This window comes from Octopus sinensis, unplaced genomic scaffold, assembly GCF_006345805.1.
Source record: "Octopus sinensis unplaced genomic scaffold, ASM634580v1 Contig18907, whole genome shotgun sequence".
NCBI lineage: Eukaryota > Metazoa > Mollusca > Cephalopoda > Octopoda > Octopodidae > Octopus > Octopus sinensis.
Window position 1 is genome coordinate 160,240 of NW_021836127.1, and position 8,632 is coordinate 168,871.

Below are 8,632 nucleotides of genomic sequence, written 5' to 3' on the forward strand. Positions count from 1 at the left end.
TGTTTTTCAATCCCCATTCAATAAAAAAGCTTCAAAATATTATAAAAATCATAGTAGGACACAAATTTCCTGTTAAATCTAAAAATTCAAAAGTTAATAGCCTGGACTGCGGAATCAAAAATTTGAAATTCTTGCCTCAGACTTAAGGAACAAAAACATAGCAAAGAACTTTGAACTGATTTCTATGAAAAACATTTTATTTATAATTAAGAAAACACTAAACAATCTTATAAACAGCATAGCTAATTTTGTGCGGTATTTGGGCACTCACGTTGTTATGTGAGAATTATAGACATTTTACATTTTAAGACAATTTATATGATAATTAACTAAATCAGACATTGGTGCACAACTGTCCACAAATATGTTAAACGTTACAACAAAAAAATTCACATGGCTTAAATTTGACGACGAGCACACCCATCCATTAACATAATTTCATAAAAACGCAAAAATTAAATTGAAAATTTCTGTCTCCTGTTCTCGTGAAAGAGAATAGGATCACCTCGAAAAGTTCCAACAAACATGACAGAACCAGATTCAATAAGAAAAAAAAGAGTTTGAAAACATCGCACTTTTGGTTTTTATTAAAGAAAAGAACCCACCAAAGGAAGAGACAGCAGTAAACATCAAAAAAATACGAGGAAGTTGGGGTTGGACACAATATAATAAATTCGGGTAAAATAGATACATAATGGTTATCTCTCCCAAGAAATTTCTCGAAAGCTATGGAGGAAAGGTTTTTATAATTTATAAAATATAAAGGTTCGGGTTTAGAAAAAATGAGCAAGAACGAACAGAACTGGTCACCTTTAAAACAAATATAGGGGGTGAGGGGTATGGGTATGGTTACAATTTATCAAATTTAGGTCGGTTATCAAAAAAATACATAAACTGTGGAAAAAACATGCTGGGAAGCCATATCAAAACACAAAACGAGGGTGGCATAGAAGATAAAAGATAGATAAAAGTCGAAGGATATATACATAAAATATAAGCACAAAAGTTTTATTTTTTAATTCTAATCACTTTAAAAAAACAATTTCTGTCCAATTTTCAATTAAATATGATAATTACGGTTATTAGACAAACATGCAGAAAACTATTTAAACAATAAATTCCATTACATTTTTGTTATGCAATATATTTATTAAATAAGGTGTATATAATTTTGGGCCAGAAATTTGATTTTATAATGGCAATAAACAATTTTTAATAATTCAAAATTCGAAAGAAATAAATTGTAAAATCCTTTTACAATCCAGGAAATATCAATTATAATATTTAAATAAGACTTCCTGAACTATTATTTCTTTTAAATTTAGAGGTAGAAGAGATAAAAATAGTAAAAACAATTAAAAGTAAAGAAAAAAATTGCCAACCACGAAATAAAATAAACAAAATACGTGAAAATATTATAATTTTCCAGGGTAGCCAATAAATTATTAGTCACTAAAAACTAATTTAGTATAATAATAATCGCAAAAATAGTACAAGATAACATTCTTTATTACATTTTTTAACTTAATATTAAATATATTGTAAATCTATGAAACCTTTTAGACCAGTGGTTTTCAAGAATTTTGAGCCAGGGGCCGCAAAAATCAAATTTTTTATTTATAGGGGCCGCATATTTTTTGTCAACTTAATGAAGATAAGATATTTGTTATTTCAGGTTGAACTGAAGAAAATACATATGATTTTTGTTTTACTGTGTACATGCAATTTAGAGTTGCTTCCTATCGCCGCACATTTGTTATATCAATGAATGAAAGAATTTATAAACTACTTTGTCATATTTCAAAATCTGGTACGATATTAGATGTCGAAATCCGCAACATCTGATCTAGATGGATATCCGTTAGTTCATTGCGGTATTATTTCCTAATTTTAGTATCGTTACTTAGAGGTAACTTGTGTGCAATATCGAAAACAGCGGGCGAACAACATTCCGATGCAAATATTTCGATTGCCGTTTTATATAATTCGCCATCAGAATAAGGCTTCATATTTTTAGCCAATGGGTAACTAATTTTGTATGATGCCAGGTTAATATTAGACGAATATGTGCCACTTTTAAAAGTGAATGATCGCTTTAAATAATCTTCTTTCATTTATTTTAGTTTTTTCGTCCGAGAAACACCAGTGAATTTGTCATAAAGAATAGAGTGGGAAGGATAGTGCCGTTCGATTGTATACGTTTTTAAAGTTACAATAATAGAATTGCATATTAGGCAAAAAGCCTTTCCATTGACCTCAATAATGAAATATTTTTCTTCCCAGATGAGTTTAAAGATAATAATTTTTCGAAAACGTGTAGAATTTGACATCACAACAACACATAAAAAAACGTGACAAAAAATAAAATATTTATAGAAACATAAGCCCCTCAATTAAATCCTAGCGGCCGCACTTGAGAATCACTGTTTTAGACTATTATCAAAAGTCAATAAAGTGCACAAAAAGAAATATTTTAACTAAAATGTGAAAGTTTTGTAAATGTAACCTAAGAAAAACTCATTTTATTTGTTTGGTTAGTTAGATGTGAACAATTTTACTTTCTTACCATTTAACAATTTATAAAGTAAAAAATTTCCTAGTTCATCTTCTATTGCTTCAGGGTTCAAATGGCTTCAAAAAATCGAAAAAATGAGAGTTCAATAGGTTTGCCTTTTTACTCCGAGATTAGATCAAAATCGTAGAAAAAAATTGAGGGTCTACGACTCAAAGAAGAAATTCAGAAAAGCGAATTTGTGTTATTAATTTGGATGTGTCAGGAGGAAGGAACAGGCAATCGTCAATCAGTGTATCAGACAGCAAAATGGGAATAAGTTATCTTATATGTGAATAAATGTGAGGAATGCATTTGATTCAGTTGACCATGAATACTTCATCCAAACCCTGCAAAACTCTGGCCTCTGTGTTAGAGTGTAATGTTTGCCCAGAAACATACTATCAATGTAGAAATTAACTGAATTTCATTAATTTCCACGATTTCACATAAACATGATGTCTTTAATCTACAATGGTTTTTATTTGTTGTTTTACGAGAATGATATTCTTACATTAGCGATTGATTTGTTCATAAAAAAATATTTTGTCTAAAAAAAATTTTAATCGGGTTGGGTTATCAATAATTTAAAGATAATATGTCACATGGGTGATCAGACCCCTATGGGCAACCTGGCCTTTACGTGTTTCCATGGCAACTACATAGCAAATATTTACTAAAAGGCCAACTATTAGAAAGGCAAACGATCCGAACTAATGATTGAACTTTAAATTTTTGAGAAAATGATGTTTTATATTTAAACCATGCTTGCTTTAAAATAGTAAAATTATTTACAACATTAGCAAATTATAATGTGAATTATTTTTATTTTTGATAATATAAATTGCAACATTAGCAAATTATAATTTATATCAAATTTTTTGCAAAGTTTGTAACAACTTTAACTCTAACCTTAATTCAAACCCTAACGTTGGCAAGTGACAACATAAATATATTCAAAATCTAACCCTAACCTTTACCCAAACCCTAACGTTGGCAAGTGACAACATAAATATATTCAAAATCTAAACCTAACCTTAACCCAAACCCTAACGTTGGCAAGTGACAACATAAATATTCAAAATCTAACCCTAACCTTAACCCAAACCCTAACGTTGGCAAGTGACAACATAAATATTCAAAATCTAACCCTAACCTTAACCCAAACCCTAACGTTGGCAAGTGACAACATAAATATTCAAAATCTAAACCTAACCTTAACCCAAACCCTAACGTTGGCAAGTGACAACATAAATATTCAAAATCTAACCCTAACCTTAACCCAAACCCTAACGTTGGCAAGTGACAACATAAATATTCAAAATCTAAACCTAACCTTAACCCAAACCCTAACGTTGGCAAGTGACAACATAAATATTCAAAATCTAACCCTAACCTTAACCCTAACGTTGGCAAGTGACAACATAAATATTCAAAATCTAACCCTAACCTTAACCCTAACGTTGGCAAGTGACAACATAATATTCAAAATCTAAACCTAACCTTAACCCAAACCCTAACGTTGGCAAGTGACAACATAAATATTCAAATCTAACCCTAACCTTAACCCAAACCCTAACGTTGGCAAGTGACAACATAAATATTCAAATCTAAACCTAACCTTAACCCAAACCTTAACGTTGGCAAGTGACAACATAAATATTCAAAATCTAACCCTAACCTTAACCCTAACGTTGGCAAGTGACAACATAAATATTCAAAATCTAATCCTAACCTTAACCCTAACGTTGGCAAGTGACAACATAAATATTCAAAATCTAACCCTAACCTTAACCCTAACGTTGGCAAGTGACAACATAAATATTCAAAATCTAACCCTAACCTTAACCCTAACGTTGGCAAGTGACAACATAAATATTCAAAATCTAACCCTAACCTTAACCCTAACGTTGGCAAGTGACAACATAAATATTCAAAATCTAAACCTAACCTTAACCCTAACGTTGGCAAGTGACAACATAAATATTCAAAATCTAACCCTAACCTTAACCCTAACGTTGGCAAGTGACAACATAAATATTCAAAATCTAACCCTAACCTTAACCCTAACGTTGGCAAGTGACAACATAAATATTCAAAATCTAACCTTAACCCTAACGTTGGCAAGTGACAACATAAATATTCAAAATCTAACCCTAACCTTAACCCTAACGTTGGCAAGTGACAACATAAATATTCAAAATCTAACCCTAACCTTAACCCTAACGTTGGCAAGTGACAACATAAATATTCAAAATCTAACCCTAACCTTAACCCTAACGTTGGCAAGTGACAACATAAATATTCAAAATCTAACCCTAACCTTAACCCTAACGTTGGCAAGTGACAACATAAATATTCAAAATCTAACCTTAACCCTAACGTTGGCAAGTGACAACATAAATATTCAAAATCTAACCCTAACCTTAACCCAAACCCTAACGTTGGCAAGTGACAACATAAATATTCAAATTCTAACCCTAACCTTAACCCAAACCCTAACGTTGGCAAGTGACAACATAAATATTCAAAATCTAACCCTAACCTTAACCCTAACGTTGGCAAGTGACAACATAAATATTCAAAATCTAACCCTAACCTTAACCCTAACGTTGGCAAGTGACAACATAAATATTCAAAATCTAACCTTAACCCTAACGTTGGCAAGTGACAACATAAATATTCAAAATCTAACCCTAACCTTAACCCTAACGTTGGCAAGTGACAACATAAATATTCAAAATCTAACCCTAACCTTAACCCAAACCCTAACGTTGGCAAGTGACAACATAAATATTCAAAATCTAAACCTAACCTTAACCCAAACCCTAACGTTGGCAAGTGACAACATAAATATTCAAAATCTAACCCTAACCTTAACCCAAACCCTAACTCAAAATTAAATGATGTTTCTGCTGACGATTCTTCAGACATTTTTGACAAAAATTGGAAGCCTTTTTGGCCAACCGGTGTTTGCTTCGAGCATTCATATCCTCCGGGAATATCCCGATTAACGCTTCCTTAATTTGATTGTATTCGTTCATATTTCTGACGTAACCCTTAAACCCAGACATCACAAAGTGTGAGTAACCACGCTGTTAAAATTAATATACTTTTGGGTAAGCCATTTTTAAAAGATAATTCAAATGTAATTTTAAATTAGAATAATTGATTAATCTACACTCTTCCATATATAAATTGCTATATTCAATATTTAATAGCTGTTCTGTGGTTTCCATAGAAACACGTAAAAGGACTGGCTGCCCATAGCGACATAGTCGCCCATGTGACATAAGAAAAGATACAATCTTTAATTCATTTATTATGAGTACGTTGTTTATGTTCATCAACAGCAGATTTTGTGGAGGCTAAAAGTGCGACCAACGTTCGGTTAATCTGTGGGCCCTTTGCTAGACCTCCTCGATTCTCCTCCTGTTGTACCAAGATAACCGCGGTCCCCATGACCCACAGGCCTAGGAAATGGACGGTTCAAAGTATTGACGGTAAGTATAATGTATTAAGAGCATTAATTTATTATTTAAAGATTTTATTAAATAATTAATTTTTTAATTTAATTTTCAAAAATAATGGTTCTTTGTGCATATGGAATTACTTGTTGATGTATCTATTTCTAATACACTCGATTTGGTTGAAAAACGTCTAAAAGAAATTGTGAATTTTAAAATATAATTATTTTTGTGTAGAAAAAAGACTATGATTTGTCTGTCGAAAAACTATTGAATAAATATGAGATGAATTTTAAATCTCTTGATGAAGTATTTTTTTAATAATTTTTAAATCGATTCATAACATGAATCATTTTTTTGAAAATGAGATTAAATCTAATTTGGAAAATTTGGATAGTAAACTCGAGGACATTTATTCCGAAATTGATATTTTAACTGTTATTTTAATTTTTTAAATTTTTTTAGAATTTGATGGATGCCTTAAAAAGAAATATTGAAAGCGTCAAAAACGTTCTAATAAAAAGCGAAAAAGATTTCCCAGAATATTCTAAATATCCATTTTATAAAAAGTTTCTAAATTTTTTTCAGGTTAGTTTTTCTATAAATATTTTTACAGCTTGGTGAAAGTAGCTTAAATAATTCTTTAAAAACATTCGAAATGCCGAACTTAATTGATGTGTACTCTATAATCTCACAACTTGACTAAATAATTTGTTTTCATTAATTTATTAATATTTTTAACTATTTTTTTATTACGGTTTTCTCTGAAAAAATGAGGGAACGCAGTTTCAGTCTGAGGGCGTCTTTATTTCAGAAATGTATAATTATTGTCTATTGCTGACGAATTATTTTAATGTTTAAAGAATTTCTGAAGCGATAATAAGTGACTGAAATAATATTAATGAATTAAACGGCTGATGCTCTACTGGGCGAGAGACTGACGCGATTGAGAAAGAGTTCGAGCCCACTATCGCGAGGAATATCTGCTCAAAGAGCCATCTCGATTCGCGGGCGTTAATTAATATGAATTTTTAATTATTAAACCGCTCAGAGATAAATTTAAATCTAAAAAGAATATATTTAGATTTGGCAAAGAATATATTTATAGAAAAAAGTGTTATTGAAATTGTAATATATACTTGCTGCCATTTTTCAAAGATTATACAAATCATAATCTTCTTTATAGCGCTTGCATCTAAGAGATTGTCTTATTCCTGAATAATTATTATAATTAATGTGAATTATTGTCTATAAATATAACAAAAATTCATATTTTAGACTGAATTTGGGATTAGAATACACATCAACCCTTTCAAAAACTTTTTTCCCTCTCGACGCCTCCAATAAACACGTGTTTAGGTCGAAACTTGTTCTCCAAATTTTTTTGTCCAGGAACACTACTGATTTATGATTGGAGGCTGCTCAGTTGGTTGGTATGGAGAAGTGGCCTGCCTGTTCGGCACGGAAGTATTCACGTTTAACCACGTCGAGGTGAGTCGAGTCGACCCGAGTAAACTAATTGTAGTTGGTCACTCTAAACTAACTCACATGGGATGGTAATTCTTGAAGGAATGAATTTTTTTATTGCCCCTTTCAACAAAGCCTCAACAAGTCTTACGTGATGGACACTGACGAACGCTTTTTATATGTTTAGACATCACGCATTCTTTTTTTACTTGCGGAGTTTGGAATTGATTTGCTTAGTTTCATTAATCAATTTTCTGTTATTTTATTGTTACAGAATCTGATAAGTAGTTAATAAGGAAATTGGCCTTCTCAATAGATCTGTACGAACGATTAAATATAAATCTCTCCATTATCTTTGAAACAGGACAAAGTATTTTAGGAACTTGAGTGATTGTTTCGTACGTGCTTAAAACTTATTCAATTAAAATGTGACTGATATAAAATAACTTGTTAAAAAGTTAAAGATAGCTAAGCTAATTAATGGCCTCACGAGAGACCCGGCCAGCTTCGCGAATGGCAAAGGCGTTCCCTCGTATCACAGCAATCGACAGACGTTCCAGGAGCTAAGAATACTCTCTTGAATCGTGGCTTGTCCTTGAAATCCGTCCACCGAGCGAGCGAAGGAAACTGAGTAACTTTTTTTTTTAATTTCGATAATTTTTTTTCAAAGTAAATAACTACAAGTTAATTAATAAAAGCTTCATGGGCGGGAAGCCGACGCGATCGAGAAAGAGTTAGAGCGTACTATCGCAAGGGATATCCGCTCGAAAAACCATCTCGATTCACGGGCGTCGCCTGTGATAGCAGACATGCGGGACCCGATCTCCAGAACGAAGCTGATTGCCTTACTGCCCAAGGAACCGGAAGTCTCAACCGCGAATGGAAGGAATTGGAACTTCTCCGTAAGTGAAGAGTACTTCCGCATCTTTTTGCATTCCGCGGTTGTGACAATGGATCCAGGAGCGGATGAGGAGATCAGCAGGTTCTGAGGCGAGAAAGTGTCCACACACGTGGCATCCCAGGTGAAAGGCTTCCCCTGTTTAAGGGAAACACAGTGATCCCGTCCCCCCGATCGATCCCAGAGGGTTCAAGCAGGGACTGAGTAACTTGTATTTAGAAAAAGTTATAAGTTGATAGTATGAAATAG